Raw genomic sequence first — 20662 nt, 5'->3', positions numbered from 1 at the left:
AATTAAATCCATCTGAGCGTGCTCTAATGCTGCCTCTTCTGCAGCAGTGAACATGACAGTCAAAGACATACCCAAAAGACTTCCTGTCCTCCGGCAAACAAGTGTACGCGGCGCCTTGGCGACGAAACAAATAACAAGGACGTAACCTCTTGTTACTAACAAGGCCATGATAATGTGTCATTTTAAAAAATGAGGCACAACTTCCTGTTTTTTTTTCCAGTTATTAAGACTTACTACTCTTACGGTAAATTTTGTTTGCTCTATATACAAACGACATATGAGACATCCTCCCTTGTAGGGTCACAAACATACGAGGACGTGTGTGATGGCCTTCACTTGGTAGTGCCCCTCAGAGACCATCGCCACTGCTGCTACCTTACGGCACACTAAAATCGATAACATGCTTGAAACCCCCCAGAGAACAGAAAGGGAGGGTTTGCTGTATGTTTACTGCACGGCAATGAAAACAAAATCCATCATGTATTGTTCCACCTGTCCTCTTCAACTCTTGTTTGTTTCGGATTTCAGCGGTAAAGAACAATTAACCACTTTGGTCAATATACATTAATAGGCCATGCAAATGCAAAGAAACATAAAAAATAATGCATTATAAATACAGTAGCTTTTTTAAAATGCAATTATAATACAATAGAACCTCATTATCTGGAACGTTGGCATCGTTTTGGCAGCCTCCACCCTCTGGAACTCTTTGCCCCATTCACTCCATGCTTGCCCTGACCTTCTGTGTCCGAGTATTTTGAAAAGCACTATACAAATAAAATGTATTATTATTATTTATTATTATCGTTTAACACGGGATAACAACATCGTAAGTACATTTATAAGTCAGAAAAGTGGAAAAAGCATAATAGGTACCCTATAAGAAAATGCTGGTATCCATGACTTGTGTTTTGTATTTCCCATTTATTTCTAGTCTTACTATTAAACAAATAACATTACTACTAATATATATACTACAGTAAACCTCGGATATATCGGACTCGGATATATCGGAAATTCGCTCACAACGGACAGATAAAAAAGAACCAATTTTTCTGTAATGCATTTCCAATAAAAATTCATTGCATATATCGGATTTTTTATAACGGATTTCGCCTATTTCGGACAAAATCTCCAGTCCCGTTCCAATGCATTTCCATTAAATTTCCCTCGCATATATCGGATGGCCGCATCGTGGCGCTCCCATTCGCCGAATCGTGACAGGCCGCTATACGACGTCATTTGCAGCGTTTGCAGCGTTGCCTGCTCGTCCAGGTACATTGGAAACATAGTCAAGGAAGTGCCTTTTTATAACGGATAAAATCCGATTTACGCATATACCGGTTATAAATCCGATATATGCGTAAAACGGACATTTTCCGGTATACACATATAACGGATTTCGCTTATATCGGACAAAACCAGTGGGAACAATTGAATCCGATATATCCGAGGTTTACTGTACTATACTAAATATGGATGCTCCGATCAGTTGGCCACTAATCGGTATCAACCGATTTCTGAAAAAATGATCGGCATATGCTGATGCAACGCCCATCACCTGGGACTGGTACTATTGCAGCCCCCCTTTCATGCAGTGTAAGGTCTTGACCTAACTGCCTTCACGATCCACCAGTAGCTTGTGAGTGAAATAATGGGCACACCTGATCTGATTTGTTGCAGGTTCAGACCTTTCCGGGTACATTTTGGGAGTTGACATGCGTGTAAAATCTTATTAGTTACTGATACAGACCTTTATAGACCTAGTTTGTGGGTACAGGAGTGTACCCGTTGACTAGTCCCAGGTTGTGCAGGCATCCAAATGTCTTGTAAATGCAAATTCACTGAATGACAATACGTGTGAGGTAATGTTTCGAACTGACGCCATCCATTCCATTTCAAGCTTTTGCTCAAAGTTTGTTAGCAAGGAGCGCTAGCATGGATGTTTGTGTGTGTGCGGGGGAAGACGAGAAGCGAGTCGGGGATGGGCGGGGGTGGGTTGGTGGATTGAAACGTAAGGAGCTGCCACGGAGGCGCCACAGTGATCTGAGGAGTACCATAGAGACGCCTGTCATACGGGGTGGGGGGGAGTGGAATGGGTGGGGCGAGGGGGGGGGGGGGTGCTCTGTGATGTTGTCTACTGAGACATCTTCTGATGGGATGAAAATGCATACCTTCATGCACTGCCTTGTTTGTGTGTATTTTTGATTTTTAATTCACACAAAGAAGCGTTGCATTGCAGGTTCAAAGACGTTACGCTCAATTAGGATGAAACATTTCCGACAAAGGAATCTCGGTGCATTAGTTTATAATTCTATTTTTGAATTGAATTGTAATAAAAGTATGCAACATACTTTGCAATTAACACAATTAAAGTCAGCCCCACAGTGTGCATTTTATGAGCGACACAGTGGCCACTATATTTATTATTGTTGGGATTTTTCTGTATTTTATTTTAATTATTTTAGAGCTTCTTGGTTTAAAAAGAAAATAAAATCCGCAAGATGAGGCAGTCACTCCAGAGTGTAAAATCACACGATACTTGTTTTTAAAAGTTTACTTTCCTGATTAGAAATTCCTGCGACACCAACCCCGCGTTACATACGCCGCACTTTATTTAGGACAGGCTCTCCCTGTAGCCGCTAAATATTGAAACAGCCGGTGATGGCATATTTATGAAAGCGCTGTACTGACTCCTGTTTTGATTGTATCACAAGATAACATCTGACAGCCCAATATGGCCGCCGGTACCTTGTTTTTTTACGTCACACTTTTTTGGTATCGAACGCATCCTCTTCCTGGACCGCAGTGCAAAAATAGAAGCACTATGAAATCTTTAGGGACGCCGGCTAAATCTGGGTCTTTAGTTGGTGGCTGTCCCTGTCTGAACATGTGGTAGTCGCCCGCAAAGGAGAATTAGCCATGAGCTAGCTTGGCGCTTCAGCGGTTCTTAACATAAGCCGGTCTTGTTTGTGTTCATGGGGTCCAACTACGGGGGGAAATGCACTCTGCTTTATCCAAGCGGGCAAACAGTGATTAGATCCAAACACTGTGCTGGGAAAAAGGGAAGACATTTGGAGAGAAATGGCTTCTCAATGACGTTTTGGGGCTCTGAAGCTCAGTATCACTTTTGGTGAAAAAATATTTAAAATACAAATATTACCAGGCAATAGTGTAAGAGGCATAGTTTCTTGGCTGTTTTGGTCTGCAGGCATCATTTTTCAGAGATTTGAGCCATTTCCATACTTTATTAGCTTTACACCATTTGCTTATACAGTAAACCTCGGATATATCGGATTCAATTGTTCCCACTGGTTTTGTCTGATATAAGCGAAATCGGTTATATGCGTATACCGGAAAATGTCCGTTTTGCGCATATATCGGATTTATATCCGGTATATGCGTAAATCGGATTTTATCCGTTATAAAAAGGCACTTCCTTGACTATGTTTCCAATGTACCTGGACGCGCAGGCAACGCTGCAAACGCTGTCGTATAGCGGCCTGTCACGATTCGGCGAATCGGAGCGCCATGATGCGGCCATCCGATATATGCGAGGGAAATTTAATGGAAATGCATTGGAACGGGACTGGAGATTTTGTCCGAAAAAGGCGAAATCCGTTATAAAAAATCCGATATATGCAATGAATTTTTATTGGAAATGCATTACAGAAAAATCGGTTCTTTTTTATCTGTCCGTTGTGAGCGAATTTCCGATATATCCGAGGTTTACTGTATTTCCCTTAACTCTGCTAACAAGTTTCCAGATTCCACTAGCTAGGCCAGTCGAGACAAAATTCAAATAAACCATCCAAAAATTCCCATATATAGAAACTTCTAAATCCCTCTTCAGTTTCAGTGAAAGTACGCTATCCACAAATAAACTAGCAAAAAAAAAAAAACGGCCTGACAGACCCATATGTCAAAGGGTGACTTTAAAAAAAAATTATTTAAAAAAATGTCAGCCACTCGTCTGCATGTGTCAAAAACCTGTTTACAGGCCCTGCAGTCATGTTCACGCTGTTGTCTCAACGTTTCTGCAAAAAGAAAGAAATGATACAATGAGAGTGAGAGACTCAAGCAGTGGATTGAATGAAAGAAAAGGAAGGTAAGGGGAGGTGGGGGTAAACAAGGGAACAAAACAAAGAGAGCGGAAAAATGAAAACTGGTGGGAGGTTGAAAAAGAAGCGGGGAATGACTGGAATGGTCATGATTGTGTAATGCCACATTAAATCATTTATTTACCAAGGGTAAATGCCTACTGCTGTAGTTTACCGATTCCATGCGCATTTTCCCCGCTTTACACTGTTAAGACCCGTGTCTGAATACCTTGTACAATGGAGAAATGGCGGAACGCAGTACGCCTCTGCGGTTGTGTAATACCTCGGAAATACCTCCAGAGACGTCCGTTTAGCACACACCAAAGGAGTAGTGGAACTTGTTTTGTTTTTTATTTGGCTTTTTGTGACCTTTCTGACCAGCATGAATTGTGTAATCTGGTAGAAATCAATTGTTTATAAATAAAAGTTCAAGACGAGTAAAGGACAGACATTGAGAATAAATATAGGAATACTGGAGTAAACTTTGAACTGAATTGCAGCTTGCTTCTCCGCCTCAAAATATTTTGTTGGAGGACTTTATAATAATAATAATGACAGGTATGGTGTTATCCCGCCAGACTGTGGAATGCATGTATCAGTGTTGACGTCCACATCCACTCCATTTGACTGCACAAAGTTGGCCATCTGTTGAAGAAACATCTCCTCTCTGGTTTGAATCCAGCATATAATGTGGAGCCCAGTCACAATCACATTATTTATTTGCATGTACTGCTGCTCCAAATAAGCAATTATACTATAATTATCATTTTGACATCCACTTTCCCTTCTAGCCCAACCAAGCCATGCAGTATCATTCTTCACTTATGTCTTTTAAAGGGGACCTGTTCTGCTTTTCCACTTTTTTCCATGTTTTGGATGGCTTTGCACACTCAGAGTTTATTGTAACACTGAGTTTTTCTGATGTTAGTGTGATCTCAACTTCCTTATATAGGCTGCAGATTGCCTGCACTCAGTAAACGCGGACCTATATAGTCCTCGGGAACCCTCAAGAGTGTGACCAATCACAGCAGAGTAGGTATACCTGGAGGCGGGTCATGGGTGGAGTAAATTAACAGACTGTTTGGGCGTTGAACTTCCTTATTACGTCTCTGAGATTGGTTGGTTGGTTCCCAGTTCTTTTCCACATCCTCCTCCTCTGCATTTGAGGTGACGGGAGCTTTTTCTGCACATTATGTTTGCACATTATGTAACTTTGAAATTTAGACGGTTGTCTTGCAAGCAATTGTTGGCATCGTAACTGTTTTTCTTCAACACGTTACTTCCTCGTGCCAGACAGTATTCAAGCCAGTGGTGTCAGCATGCAGAGCTGTAATTACGGTTGGGATTTGTGTTCTGCAAAAGTGCCAAAATTGTCAGAAACTTTTAAATCAGCGTAAAGCTCCGTACAGTCTATCCTCACAGGAAGTGACAAAAAAAATCGAAAGCAAAACTTCAGAATTCAAAAGACAGCACACCTTCGAAGACCTCAGTTGATGGTTATTTTGCTTTTTCTTTGGCTTTTTGTGGCTTTTATTGGCCTCAACCATACATTAGTCGTTACATTTCCAACACCATAAGACACTTGGCATTTGTCATTTGCTATCAAAGTTAAATGTGATGACCATCTGTATTTTACATTAATCTGAGATTATGTTCATTCATTCATTCCATGTAATAGAGACCATATCCAAGTTTTTGTTGATCTATATCAAGTGCAAGAAAAAGCATCAATTACTACTGTATGGCAGCTGCAAAATCGGTATTCTGACCAAGGTGAAACCCTCCCCTGTGTATCGACCGCACCTTTTGCAAAAAGTGTTGTCACTTGAGGGGGGGTCAGAGGATGATGTCGTATTGGTTGTGAGTGCTAATCCTGCTAAAACAAGCTTACAATCCAATATCAATCAAGCAGAAGCTCCATTGATTGCCGGTGCCGGATACAGTGTGTTTGACATGGAGGAAAGCATCGGATTTGAGCAAAGTTTGCCCTAGGGGTGGAAAATAGTGCAGCGTTGGCACCACCAATTTGTCTTCACTTTAATTCATAGGTTGCGCGTTGTGTTGTGATGCTTTGAGTTTTTTTTTTGTAATTAATATCATCAGCAAATTTCACCTACATTCAATCAATACAGACAAAATGGCGAGAAAATCAAAAACTCAAAATAATCTGACAGAAAAATGAGAAGCAACTCCTTTTTATTGATAATTTAGAGATTTTCTTAACCACCATCCAGCAGCTCCATTGTCTTCTCAGATACTCCTAAACAGATATCACAGCTCCTGGAAGCATTGTCATGAGCTATTTTTGGTCCCATTGGGCCGAATTGGCAGCCAGGACCAAATAATGCCAAATAATCACCATCCTCACCAGCAGGGAAAGCTACCTCTTACACTGATGTGTGTGTGTGTGTGTGTGTGTGTGTGTGTGTGTATGTGTGTGTCAGCGCTAGGGGTCATTATATTCCCCTGCAAAGTTAATCTCGCACCAATTAGTTCCAGCCCAGGAGGTACCACCAGGCGCTCTGCTGTGAAATGCTGTGGCTTCCTTTGGGAGATTTACTTTCCAGACACCGAAATGCGACCTAGCTACTTTCTCGAAGCCTCTAAGGTGTCAAGTATCGACCGGGATTGGGATAGGGGTAGTGGTGGGGGGGCGACATTGTATTCTATTTCGGCCAGGCAAATTACTTCCGGCGATATTACAGGGGGGTTCGGATAGTTACATGATAGCACCAATCGGGGTGTCGATATCACACCAGGCTTTTTACTCATCGATGGTTTTCAGTGAAGTGCGCTTTATGGAAATTCCCATGGAGATTAATGGAAAGAGAAATCGTCGTCATGCATCCATCCATTTTCTGTAACAATAATGGAGCCTATCCCAGCTAACTTTGGGCGAGAGGCGGGGTCTCCGGCTCAGGCAGCCAATGAAAAGCAATGAAAACAAAAACATTTTCATGACTTAAAGCAAAAAAAAAAAACAAAAACAGGATGGCTCGGACAAAATGTGAAAACGGGACACTCTCAGTCAAAAGTTTGGAGACACTTTCTAATTCAATACCATGACCAAGTGTCCAAACGTTTCACCCATGCTGTACGCAAAGTAGGAATCACATTAAGTAGCATAAAAGCACATCAACATAACGGTTTCATCTATTTTTCTGACATTTTTGAACATATCAGTGTGCCTTTGATAGGCCTCAAGTTCACAAGACGCATAGAAACCTTCATGCTAAGCATCTTGTCACGTAGATAAGAGCGCTCCTATCCAGTGGGGGATTAAAAAATAAACCCTAATAAATCTCTGGAGATGACAGCACAGTGCTGATAATGATGAGGGAAATGATGACTTCTCTGGTGATGCTGATACATTCCCAAAATAAGCCCTCCCTGTTCTCCCTTCTTCCCTTCTTCTCTCTAGGGCCAATAAACACACATTATATACAACTTTACTGACAACGCAGTCAGTCCCTCGGCTAATGAGCGTGTTACGTCATCGTTTTGTACCACGCAGATAAAACTACAAATCCTGGATGCATCGTCAGACTAAATGAAAAGGACGGCGGATGAAAATTTAAAAAATAGCCATGCTGCGGTTGTGTAAGATGATGGCTCATGTATTCACAATTAAGAAGTTTCTTTTTTTTTTTTTGTAAGAGTGCAACATGACCTACTTTATTTTTCAAAATGTTCCTAAATAATTCACAAGCAGACTTCTGTTTGAACAACGCCGACGAGCAGCAAAGAAACCAAGCATGTCTGACGACCTGCAATGGTTTTTTTGCCGGTGGCTTCCAATCACACTTTTACTAACGATGTTAGTGTTATTGTGGCTGTTATTTGGCTAATTTTACATTTTAATGCATGGTAGTTTGATTTTATCACTACGTAGTTGTCTTTTGTTATGGTTTAAATGTCTCCTGGGAAAAAAATGAGAAGTATAAAAATATCACAGAAAGATGACTAGTAGACTATAATGCAGAACTAAATGCATCACAGCATATCATAGCAAAAAATTTAATGTAATACATATAATCATAATATGCTAATTTATTTCCAATAAGTGACAAAAATCTTGACATAAAATCATAAAACCTCATTGCAGTGGGCTCTGATTTTTTTCATTTTTTTGGGTGGCTATTGCAGACTCCCCACTATGCTAGAGATCCAATAAAAAGATATGAGAAGAAAGATGGAGAGTGGTAAAAATAAAAGTGGACACTAAGAACTCTCCAATAAAAGCCAACCACGGCGCATCGAAAATCCCCATCTGTCAAGCAATTGCTTCCTGGTTGCTGCAAATGCTGTAATTAATTATATTGTGTTTGTCGTCCTTTTTCAAGGTTTTTCTTCTATTTTTCCACTTTAGAATCATAATTAGGGGCGCCGAAGCGACTCCAAATATTTGTATGGTAATGACTAACACTAATTTGCTGCATGAGTAAAGGTGGCTATGGCTAACAAGCGCTAGTGTTCTCACAAGGCAAATAATTGAGTGAAACAATCCAGAAGCAGTGATGCTCGGCGTACTAATACGCCGTCTTTTCCCCAACCGAATACAAAAACCTGCCTTCAGGTCGCTTATGGAGGAAAATATGCACATAACACCAAAAAAAAAGCTTGTTTTTCGAGAACTACAAGACGTATTCCGGTGCTAACTTAGTCAGCCTTGGGGAAATCTGACTCCATACGCTTTCTTCGAAGTGTCTTCTTGTTTTTGCTTTGCCTTGCAACCTATTTAGGCTGTTTTAACAATAAAAATACATGTTTCAGAATTAACAATTTTCACATTAGTGATCATTTACCAAGCTTCATAATTTATCATGACAATTCCTGGAAGAATAACATGGAAAAATACATTTTGAAGACCTATGCACAGAGAAAAACACTAAAATTGATTAGACAAAAACTGTTGGGATAAAGTGTATCGTGAAAATTACATTGATGAAGCATAAGATATCTACATGAGGCTTTATGACACACTGTCTATTGAGACAAATGAATAAAAATGAAAAGAAGATAAATCAACCATGGATGACAAAGGGACTGCAAAATGCTTGTACAGTAAACCTCGGATATATCGGATTCAATTGTTCCCACTGGTTTTGTCCGATATAAGCGAAATCCGTTATATGCGTATACCGGAAAATGTCCGTTTTACACATATATTGGATTTATATCCGGTATATGCGTAAATCTGATTTTATCAGTTATAAAAAGGCACTTCCTTGACTATGTTTCCAATGTACCTGGACGCGCAGGCAACGCTGCAAACGCTGCAAATGACGTCGTATAGCGGCCTGTCACGATTCGGCGAATCGGAGCGCCACGATGCGGCCATCCGATATATGCGAGGGAAATTTAATGGAAATGCATTGGAACGGGACTGGAGATTTTGTCCGAAATAGGCGAAATCCGTTATAAAAAATCCGATATATGCAATGAATTTTTATTGGAAATGCATTACAGAAAAATTGGTTCTTTTTTATCTGTCCGTTGTGAGCGAATTTCCGATATATCCGAGTCTGATATATCCGAGGTTTTCTGTATTAGGAAAGAATAGGAATAACATGAGGGGCAGCCAAAATGGCATAATCAGGAATGATCGAAGAAATTATACTAAACGGGTTATTAAAGACATTTTAGAAACATTAACCTACATCAGCAACTTACAAAAATAATACAAAATGATAGCACAGGTAATTACTGATATAGAAAAATGGAGACTGGTGAAGAAAAGGTGCAGAGCTGTCAACCGATCATCACTTGGTGGTGACGTTGCTCCGATGGTTGGGGAAGATGACCATGTTCCGTGGGAGGCAGTGGACAATGAGTCCAAGTGGGCCATGTTGGGTGCCTTCATTGTTTTGGGGGCTCATCGGAGCTATGGCTGATGGTCGGTGGGTGTAATCTCAGAGCCCATTGGTAGATATCAGCGGTGAGGGATTCTTTTGGGCCCTTTTGGCTCACCTTAGGTTACTTCCCCCGCGACCCAACCTCGGATAAGCTGAAGATGAATGGATGGATGAATGGATGGATGAATTGTTCCACTGTAAATATGTGCTCTGATGTAACCTTGTACGCGTGTTCCAAATAAATCAAACCATTAGCGTTAACATTTCCTTTGAGTTGTTGAGTCGAGCAGCCTTGGGATTCTGACTCTATTCATTTTTTATTTGAAAAAAAAATATTAAATATAAGACGTAATAGTTATAGTGCCACTATTTATTATTACATATTGATTCAATGGCATGCATATTTACTTAATGCTATTTTAGGCTCCTACTTTCATTAAAATGTCCTTTTATTTATTTCATGTATTTCTTACTTTATGTATTTACTTACCTGTCAAGGTGAAAATGTTATGTATTCTTAGGTTTTAATTATACATAGTTTAGCGTTTTATTGCGCTCATTTAACTTCAAAGCCCCCACCCCCCCACCTCCCTGTTCGGTCTCCAGGCCGTTGTATTTTTTATTTATTTTGTCATTTGGGATGAAATATCCATGCCATTCACCCGGAGGCCTCCTGGCCTGCAGTCTGAGATGATATTAGACATTTATAATTTAGTTCACACTTGAGAAAGTACACATTTACAGATATACACACCATGGGAACACAGTCTGTCTTGAAGTCTGTGGATTACCACCTTGAATAATTGTCATAAAATGTAGAATATATTCATATGAAAGGAGAGAGACACGAAAAAGGAGCAGCAAAAATATGTAAAGAGCTAAGTTGCGATTTCATAATTGTGTGATAAATATTATAGTAAAGCTGCTGCTGGAAGTCGATTTTTTTTTAATATTTTTTTTACTGCATCGGTCTGACCTTAAGGTCTCGCATGCACAATGTAGCCCTGTAAGCCCTGTGTTGCATTAGCATTTCATCCATAAAGTAAGAAATTATCATATGCAGGCAGTTATCATGTATTATTACCAGGGTTAAACATTCTATAAGGGTATTTGTGTATTTCCTTTACAGTCACAACATGCAGACATCACATACTTTTCATTTTTTACCGCTTATCCTCACCCTGGACTGGTCGCCAGCCAATCACAGGGCACATATAGACATCACATAGTACTGTGAAATACAATTCGATTATGGCTGTCAAATTATGAAAATTTTTAATCTGATCAATGACAGTTTTCAAATAAATGCATCATGAATAATCACCATTTGCAAATGGATCTGAATGCGTCTTCTGAATGCCTTAATTTGTATTTAAGTATTGATTAAAGTGTATTTAAGCTTAAGATGCATGTTTACACATATGGTGTTGGAATTAGGCTGCTGTTGATGTGTTCAGGTCAGACTAAAGTAAAAAAAAAAAAAGTTTGATTCCGTGGGGACGGGTGTAATTCTAATGAAATCTAATTCTAATCAAAAATTTTAACATTTAATTCAATTAGTCATGCATTAATGCATTCTTTTTATTTTATTTTTTATTTTATTATTATACTATACCAGGGGTCGGCAACCTTTACTATGAAAAGAGCCATTTCACCCACTTGCCCACTAAAGAAAAATAGCCTGGAGCCGCAAAACGTTGTATGTTTAAAACAACATTGGAGGGAAAAAAAAAGACGAGTTGGAGTACTCTTGCTAGTACTGGAGATAAACTTTTGTTTTTAAATGAGCTCTAATTTATTTTTTAGAATCGTCAAATAACTCATTAATAATAATTAATAACTCAAATAACTCAAAGTATTACTCATTTCCCTTCATGTTAACCTGTCAGAGAGAACTGGATAGCATCCTGTCTGCTCATTCAGTCACCAGTCAGAACTCAGTCAGGATGCATTCATGGTCTCACACAAAGTTGGATTTTTGTAAACTCATAACAAAGACGTGCATTTTCACCACACGGGTGCTAAAAAATATTCAAGCATTGCAAAGGGAGCCGCAACAAAGAGGCTGGAGAGCCACATGCGGCTCTGGAGCCGCGGGTTGCTGACCCCTGTACTATACTAACACAGTAACACATCGCCTCACTACGCAACGCTACACAATGTTCTGCAACGCTTCTCTACACAATCCCGCTCAACACAGGGCAATGCAGCGTTGCAGTGCAATCCTGTGCAATGCACATAAAAGTTTCAGGTCATTTGACTTTTTTTCAGTTTTTTTTTTTTTTTGCAGCTCTTAACCACGCTGTATTTGTATTTTATAATGAATAAGAAGTACTTAAGACACCTTTTGACGTGTTATAACCGGTCGACAATTGCCAATGTATGTTTTAAATCGTATTTTTTAATGCCCGTCTGTTTTATTGATTAGCTAATCCACTGGGAAGCTCACTCTGCGACTTAATAGATCCCTTTGGGAATAACGCAGGCGCTGAACTGTGAGACAAAAAATGTCAAGCTACGATTTGGCCTCGGAAATGAGACAAAAGAGGGAGGATATTCCAGAAAGTCGGCGTCCAAAACAGGATAGTCCGAAAAACAGCAGCTTCTAATAAAGAGAACAGCATCTCTGTTGTTGCCATGGTGACCCAGGATTGCACACTTTAGTAATCTATAAAACAAGCTGGCAAAATGAGCACTGTGTACTGTGTACTGAGCTCTGCCAAAATTTGTACACTTTTTTTTTTTTTTTTTTTTCCGTCAGTGCATGGGGTATTTTGACACACTGCAGTATTTCTTTTTGTTGAATTCTTGGTTGCACTTCTACGTTATAGTACTACTATGTTATAGTACAACTTCAGTGTGATGAGAAGTCGGCACCGCCATGGAAAAATGGCTCTGGCGTTGTCTGGGCAAATTGGTGTACATGTGCTGCATGAATAAGTAAAAGGCAGGAGAGATGAGTGGTGCTCTTTGCTCCTGATGAGTTAGTGATTCCCACCTCAGCATACAAATTATACAAGTGGATAGAATACACAATGCGGTCGGTGTTGATGTCCAGACAAAACTATGTATCTCCGAATTGTGTAGTAGTATTATGACTTATTTCATTTCATTCATATACTACTTTTGTTTTTTTTTTTTTTTACTGTTTCATATATATTACATATTCTACGAACCTGCTGGGCTTTACAAGGATATTCGATTCTATGTATAATTTTAAATAGTCGTAGGTGAACTGGAAATTTGTTATTGAGCTAGTGATGATTCCATAGGTATGAATGTGAGTGTGAATGGTTGTTTGTCTATATGTGCTCTGTGATTGGCTGGCGAAGACAGCTGGGATAGCCTCCAGCACCAAGCGGTAGAAAATGAATGAATGAATGATTGATAATTTAATCCTGAATTTTAGAGGGAAGAAATGAGACAAAAACCTGGCAGAAATATCCTAGTTTTATTCAGTGGGCTCTGGTATTAACTGTAATTGGATGATGTCAAATGATTCACAGTGGAAGTCGTTATTAATGTGGTGTTTACAAAAAAATTCTGCTACACAGATAATACTGAAAATACAGATACTGACAAAATATAGGAAAATCCAATAAAAATTGCTGCGTGTCTTCCTTGTCTGAGTTTGCGTCAATAAGGTATTCAGCATAATTGCTCACCCATTCTTGCAAAGGGTGCCAGATTCAGACCAAAAAGTAGCAATAATTGAATTGTACAGGACTACAAATGACACCACTTTGTGTGTCTGTACAAAATAACACCTTAAAGAGGCCCAAGACTGTCAGAAGAGATCATTTTAGCTGTAGCAAAGCATGCTGGGAAATAAGTTTCCCATTCCACGTTGTTTCCACCATGTTATTGTGTTGACATAAAATAATGTTATTTACTGTATACCCATATTTACTTTTGTTGTGTTTTATTTAGTAATTTTTTTTACAAACATCGACAGATTTTAAACTTTTTAAATAAAAAAAAATAAAAATAAAATATTATTATTTAAATAAATTTAAATAAATTTGTACTTGAAATCTGATACATACATATATATTTAATTCATTTTAATTTGGAACTTTTGGTTTCTTGTTCCACAATGAACAAAGTGGAGGTCTTCTGTGTGTCAATATGTGGATCAGGGTTTCCAAACAGTATCAAGTGTACACTAAAGGACAACATGGCCGCTATCGACTCAGCAAATTAGCGGACTGTCGACTGAACAGGCTTTTGTTGTTTGTTAAAATCAATTGGTGTTGTACTTTGATGAAATATAGATTTGGTTCACTCCTTTTTTTAAAGGCAGAATTTTTGCTCCATCTCTTTTCCTCCTATTAGTTTCTGCAGTCATACTTAACGACTGATTTTTTAAAAATCCCATTTGGGATTAATTATAAACTAATCAAAGTGGGGGGAAAAAAGCGGTTTCAGTGTGGATTTCTCAGCTCTTGAATCCATTTGTGTCTTTTTTTAACGATCAGAGAGTTTGATGCATATGTGAGTATGTTGATATTAAAAATCCACCTCATTACAAGATTCCTTCAGACTTCAGATTTCAAGTTTACAGGCAGCCCTCTATCTACATCAACATCAAGCTCGAGGATTCTGGTCCCGATGGGATCTCTAAGGACATGGTCTACTCGGGGGTCCAGTGTAATTGTTTCTGACTGAAAAACAACAACACCATATTGGAAGGATTTGTGTTATTTCCAGCATGCCAGCCCATGTAAGCTCTCAGGTTCTTCTCTCATTTTTGGCTCCAGGCAAGGTCTGAGTGAGGTTAGCCCGCCAATCTAAAGATAGCTTACTTCACAACCCTCCTACTCCATTCACTTCACATCTTTACAGAGACCACTACTTAGCATTACAAGGGGGCAGACTGCACATAAAACACCAGTCAAAGATTCTCTATAAGACGGGAGCAGTCTCGTGTTTTTACTGCAAAAAATGCTAATGAAAGATCCTTCATATGACTGTACAGCTTTGCTGTTTTGGAAAATCTACTGAAAAAACACAAATCATAGATGGTTTATATTGACATGCACATTCTGATGTTTTTATTACAAAAATGCAAATCAAGGTTTCATGTTATGTATGACAGGAGAGTTCTGCTGTTTTTTAAGGGCTTACTGCAAAAACACGAGTGGGAGATTCACTAAATAACACGAGCATGCTGCTAATTAAGGACCTACTGTAACACTAGTCAAAGATCCTCTATATAACAGGATAAGTTGATATTAAACTATTAAATGACGACTACTACTAATAATGACATGGTATTTTTAAATCATTTTCTTTTCATGGATAAAGGCTAGTATGTAAATTGGTATAATATATAATAATACATACCATTTAAAAATGTATTAATACTAGTGTAAATAACTAAATAATTTTAATGCCACAAGACGCCCAACACCCGAGACGAGACAATTTTACGTACAATATATTTGTACTTTGTCACAAAACAATACAGGAGTATTTTCAAATATTTATTGTGCCACAAATTGATGTTAAACAATGTTATTCTCACCATTTTTGAGACCAAATAAACCACTAATAATTTCATATATACATAAAAACAACAGGGTGCACGAGTGGTTATCGTGCAGGCCGCACAGCTAGGAGACCCCGGTTCGATTCCCCCCAGGGGCATCTTTGCATGTTCTCCCCGTGCATACGTGGGTTTTCGCCGGGTCCACATTCCAAAAACATGCTAGGTTAATTAGCGACTCCAAATTGTCCATAGGTATGAATGTGAGTGTGAATGGTTGTTTGTCTATATGTGCCCTATGATTGGCTATAGTTAGCAAATGATCCATTTCTGAATGTCCAACAGGGACAGGCACGTCCCTCCAAACTCGTATAATACAACAGGAAGCCAAAACTCTAATCTGATGATCCGGAAGTGTTTTTGCACCTTTAGCAAATGCGGTGTAGGTCCAAACATTATCCTATGAATTATAGCAGCTTTAATAGACTTGATAATGGTTTATCTTATATAACGCTCCATTATAGGACGGCCCAAAAAAAAAAAAACGCTGGATGTCTGCCAAATGTGCAATATAAATAAAACTTGAGTGGGAGAAAGAAAGTGTTCACTGCAGAGAGTTTTGTCTCCGGTTTGCTTCACACTGAGATAAGAAGGTGAATTTTGTGAGTCACTGCAAAAAAAAAAAAAAAAAACAAGCGAACAAAAACATAAAAGCTACAAAGTTGTTGTTTGGTAGATTGTCACACAGAGGGTTATAAAAACAGCTTTGGTGAGATTTTGGCAGTAGGTCCTTAAAAACGGCAGGGTGTTCTTGTCGCATGGAGGATCTTTGACTCGTAGTAGGTCCTTTAGAAGCGACAGAGCACTGCTGTCATTTAAAGGGTATTTTGACTACAGTCCTTGCAGTGGGTTGTTACATTTTTTTTTTTATTTTTTGTATGCTTAACACATTTCCAAATATAACCCCTCAAACTTGGACAAACAGCTAAGAGCTGAGGGTGGGGAAATGTTATGCAACATGTAGTGCAGCCACAGTATCGCTGGCCAAGCTGAGCCAAGATGAGCCCAAGCCAAACACTCGGGCCTTGTATTAATGTTGCAAAAACCCTTCATTTGTAGCCATAATCTCACTCATTTTGGTGGGGGGGGGCACCCCTGAGCTCGCAAAGACAGCTGTCCACTCAATCCCTGCACAGTAATGAGCTGATGAACACCAGCCATGGTGTCTCCGTGATGGCAAACATGGCCAACGTACACCCTGACACAGCCATGTTCCGTCCATCGTCTTCAGCGCAACTGCCAAGATTTGCGGGCTTTGGACTCTCTTCAGGAGGACTGCAGTCCATTTTCAGCGACGCTCTTTATGTCGAGTGGAATATTTTTGTCTCTTTTGTCTCTCATTTCAATTCATTTTCGAGCTGAAAATAAGAAAAGTGACCATTCCGATAAACACAGTTCATAGTCAATTGAGTTACTTCTATTGTCGCAAGTTTGTCGCAAAAATACAATGACGTGTACGAGTGAAATTATGCAAAAATAGTTTGAAAAACAATCAAAAGTGAAAAAGACAAAGCAACATATCGTTACAAGTGCTTAACTCGCTGTATGATTCAGTTTGCATGGAGTTAAAAACACTCAAATGTAATAAGGAATGAGAACATGCAAACTCGGCGGCACGGCGGTCGAGTGGTTAGCGCGCAGACCTCACAGCTAGGATACCAGGGTTCAATTCCCACCCTCGGCCATCTCTGTGGGTTTTCACCGGGTACTCCGGTTTCCTCCCACATTCCAAAAACATGCTAGGTTAATTGGCCACTCCAAATTGTCCATAGGTATGAATGTGAGTGTGAATGGTTGTTTGTCTATATGTGCCCTGTGATTGGCTGGCCACCAGTCCAGGGTGTACCCCGCCTCTCGCCCGAAGACAGCTGGGATAGGCTCCAGCACCCCCGCGACCCTCGAACATGCAAACTCCACACAGAGATGCCCAAGGGTGGAATCGAACTCAGGTCTCCTAGCCTGTGTGCTAACCACTCGAGGACTGTGCAGCCGATTTGCAACATATTTAACGTTTTTAACCTCCATTTACTTTAAATGTTCTATCATCTTAGGTTTATGTAATGTGAATAGTGGCCTAGTTTCTTGGTAAAAAAAAAAAAAAAAAACACAAAAAATTATAAATAATGTGGAATTAACAAATGTAACAGACTCTTCAAATCATATTTTATTTTATTGAACATTGATGTGCAGATCACTTGTGCTGCCCCATTGCAGCCATGAAGGTAACTTTTGTGAACTTCCTGCATAATTTCTCCACATAACTGTTATGCAAGGTTCTGCCTCATGTCTCTCGTACGTAGGTTGACTATTTTTGCATGCTGGCTTCGCTATTTGAGGCTCTGTTGTTACTCTCTGAATGGTCATTTTAATGCTTGATTAAATTGGAACGTGTCTCGTGTAGCCATGGCCAGTTTTTAGGACGTTTGGAGCTCAAACATTTTAACCTTACACTGTGCAGTCCTTGTATATCGTTTTAGTGAGAGTGGTGAGCGCGCAGGCCACACAGCTAAGAGATGAGGGTTCGATTTCCAGCCGTGGCATCTCTGTGTGGAGTTTGTATGTTATCCCCATGCGTGCATATGTGGGTTTTCTCCGGGTACTCCGGTTTCCTCCCACATTCCAAAAACATGCTAGGTTAATTAGTGACTCCAAATTGTCCATAGGTATGAATGTGAGTGTGAATGGTTGTTTGTCTTTATGTGCTCTGTGATTGGCCGGCCACCAGTCCAGGGTGTACCCCGCCTCTCGCCCAAAGACAGCTGGGATAGGCTCCAGCATATGGATGGATGGACTATGGGTCGCTTTATTACAGCAATTTTTAGATTTTGTATATGTATCTTGCATGAAACTTTAAAATGTCAAAATCTTCCTCACGTTAAGTATTTTAATAACGCCACATTCATATTTGATATCTAAACTCCCTGATAACTAAAGTGTGCAATCCTGGGTCACCATGGCAACAACAAATATCGGGATATCTATCTATATCCACCTCAAACTGAAAGCAGCTCGGGTTCTGCAGTATCAATATCCAAAACACACCAGAAAGTCCATCTCTGAGTGGCTGGAAAAAAAAAACAAAAAAAAACAACACGACTTTGGAATGGCCTCGTCAAAGTCCTGACCTGAATTTTATCGAGGTGCTGTGGCGTGACCTTAAAAAGGTGCTTCATGCTGGAAAACTGCAAATTCTGGAAAGGCGACTAGTCCGAAATTCCTCCAGCTCTGTTTGAGACTCATTGCAAGTTATCAAGCTTGATTGCGGCTGTTGGTGGTAATGGGGCAAATGCACTACTAACAATGGCGGAAGGATAAGGAACACACAGAACTGGCCTGATTACATTATATATATATTATTGGATCTGTTCTGTATTTATTTATTCAATTTTCTTATTTTTCTTTTCTGATGCCTCGTCTTTCCTTGGTTGTTTTATTTTGTGATGAAGCGTTTTAAGTTTTTGACATTCTTGCAGAGTTGCTGGAAATGTGAATTTCTCTCGGAGATGAATCAAGTATCCAGCAGATTTCAGTTTCCAAGTTGGCAACACCGGTGCTGAGTGTTTAACCCCGCCCCTCCACTGCTGAGTGTGGACAGTGTGGATGCCACCGCACGTCTTAACTAAAAGCATCCCACTAACAGAAAAAAGTGGGTTCCCAACAATGCAAGCTGGCTCTTAGAGCCGATTCATTGGCGACGGACACTTTACTAGTAATTAAGCAGTTTAACAGTTTTCTTGTCGCATAGATGATCTTTGAGCATTTTGCAGCACGGTGGAACCTCATAATGTTATGTCTAGGTTTGTGTGCATTTTCCGGTTAGCGTAGAATATGGCACATAGTAGTAGTATAAAACATGTTTTGTGGAACTTAATTGGATTTACATTATTTCTTAAAGGAAAATGATTTCTGTTATGTTTTCTGATCTTGATGCTAATTGGGTTGCATTGTAGTTCCTTAAAGCAGAAGAGCGTTTCTGACCGAGAAGATGTTTGACTTGCATTTTTTGCAGTGCATCACCAGAACAATTGAGTTGATTTGCTGTGCTATAGATTATAATGCTACCTTGTTTAAATGGAATTATATATTTTTTTAATATTTCAGGGATATATTGTAAGTAAACCACATATATCCTGTGTATAGGATTTTGACATCTAAAAAGGTCTTTGTATTCTTTTTCTGGCCCCCATGCGGTAACAATGGGAAGTGCAGCTCTGAGCTCAGCATCCCTATCTCCTCCCTCTCTCTCTCTCTCCCGCTTCCTCTCCATGCACAGTGAGGTGTGTGTGTTGAGTGTGTCTGTGTGTTGGTGTAAACCTGACAGCGGCTGCATTTCCTCGAGAAAAGCGTTTTTTTTCCCTCCTCCATGCTGCTGCCAGTCTTCTTGGCGCTCTCATCCAGACACTAATACAGAGAGCAGGTAGCATCAGTGTCCATCTATTCCCCCCCCAGATGTTGTAAGGCTACTTTTTTTTTTGTAAAAAAAGAGGAGGGTGTCTAATGGAATTCTGATCTCTTCCAGCCTGTTTTTTTGTGGGAATAAGACACACATTGCTGTTTTCTGACTTTGGCAGGGAACGAAAAGGGGACTCCTCTGGAATTTCCTATGGAATTTAAACCATCAAACCCTGGTAAGTAAGTTTAGATGCCTTTTTTTATTCAAATCCATCCATTTTTAATGATTACATTCCTTTTTTGTATTTTTTTTCATGCAGTTACCGGGTGCTTTTGCATTCATCCACCGATTTAAAGTAAGTGAGCACTTTTTTTTTTCCTCTTCTGATGTGTGATGTGGAGTTAAGGATGCACCGTGCACACATTTCTGCATTCGCTGCATTCATTCATTTAGCAGTTTCCGCTAACAAAAGCCAAAGAGTGCATGTTCCCCCTACATGGAAATAGTGGAAAGTGAATTCATCTGTTCCAGTGTCAAACTGTCCCCACTGTGATACCTTTATGTACTGTCGTACAAGTGTAAAAAGAAGTTCAACACTCGATTATGCCAGTGGGGATGATGATGATGATGATGTTTTGGGTGGAGAGTTAACATTCCAATGTACTTCTTAAAATGATTACTATTAGTAATTGAATTATTTCTACCATGTTGTACTGAGCAGACAGGACAGATGTGTATGCTGCTTTCAATGTGCTGGTTCTATTGT

General features: G+C 39.6%; 1 protein-coding gene across 38 annotated transcripts in view; it reads left to right on the top strand.

Moving 5' to 3' along the window:
- LOC131124820 (receptor-type tyrosine-protein phosphatase delta-like) overlaps positions 1 to 20662 on the top strand; it is a 330087-nt gene that overhangs the window by 40552 nt on the left and 268873 nt on the right. For 30 of the 38 annotated variants that reach the window (XM_058065644.1, XM_058065633.1, XM_058065629.1 and 27 more), the window contains exons 1-3: positions 19776 to 19920; positions 20023 to 20131; positions 20216 to 20251. The gene's annotated coding sequence lies outside the window, so the exon portion shown is untranslated. Of the gene's footprint in view, positions 1 to 19775; positions 19958 to 20022; positions 20132 to 20215; positions 20252 to 20662 lie in introns of those variants that run through there. The other 8 variants (XM_058065610.1, XM_058065648.1, XM_058065645.1 and 5 more) reach the window with 3 other exon arrangements.

This window comes from Doryrhamphus excisus, chromosome 3 (assembly GCF_030265055.1).
Source record: "Doryrhamphus excisus isolate RoL2022-K1 chromosome 3, RoL_Dexc_1.0, whole genome shotgun sequence".
Taxonomy (NCBI): Eukaryota; Metazoa; Chordata; class Actinopteri; order Syngnathiformes; family Syngnathidae; genus Doryrhamphus; species Doryrhamphus excisus.
Note: the sequence above shows the minus strand (reverse complement) of the source record. Positions and strands in the feature narration are given on the sequence as shown.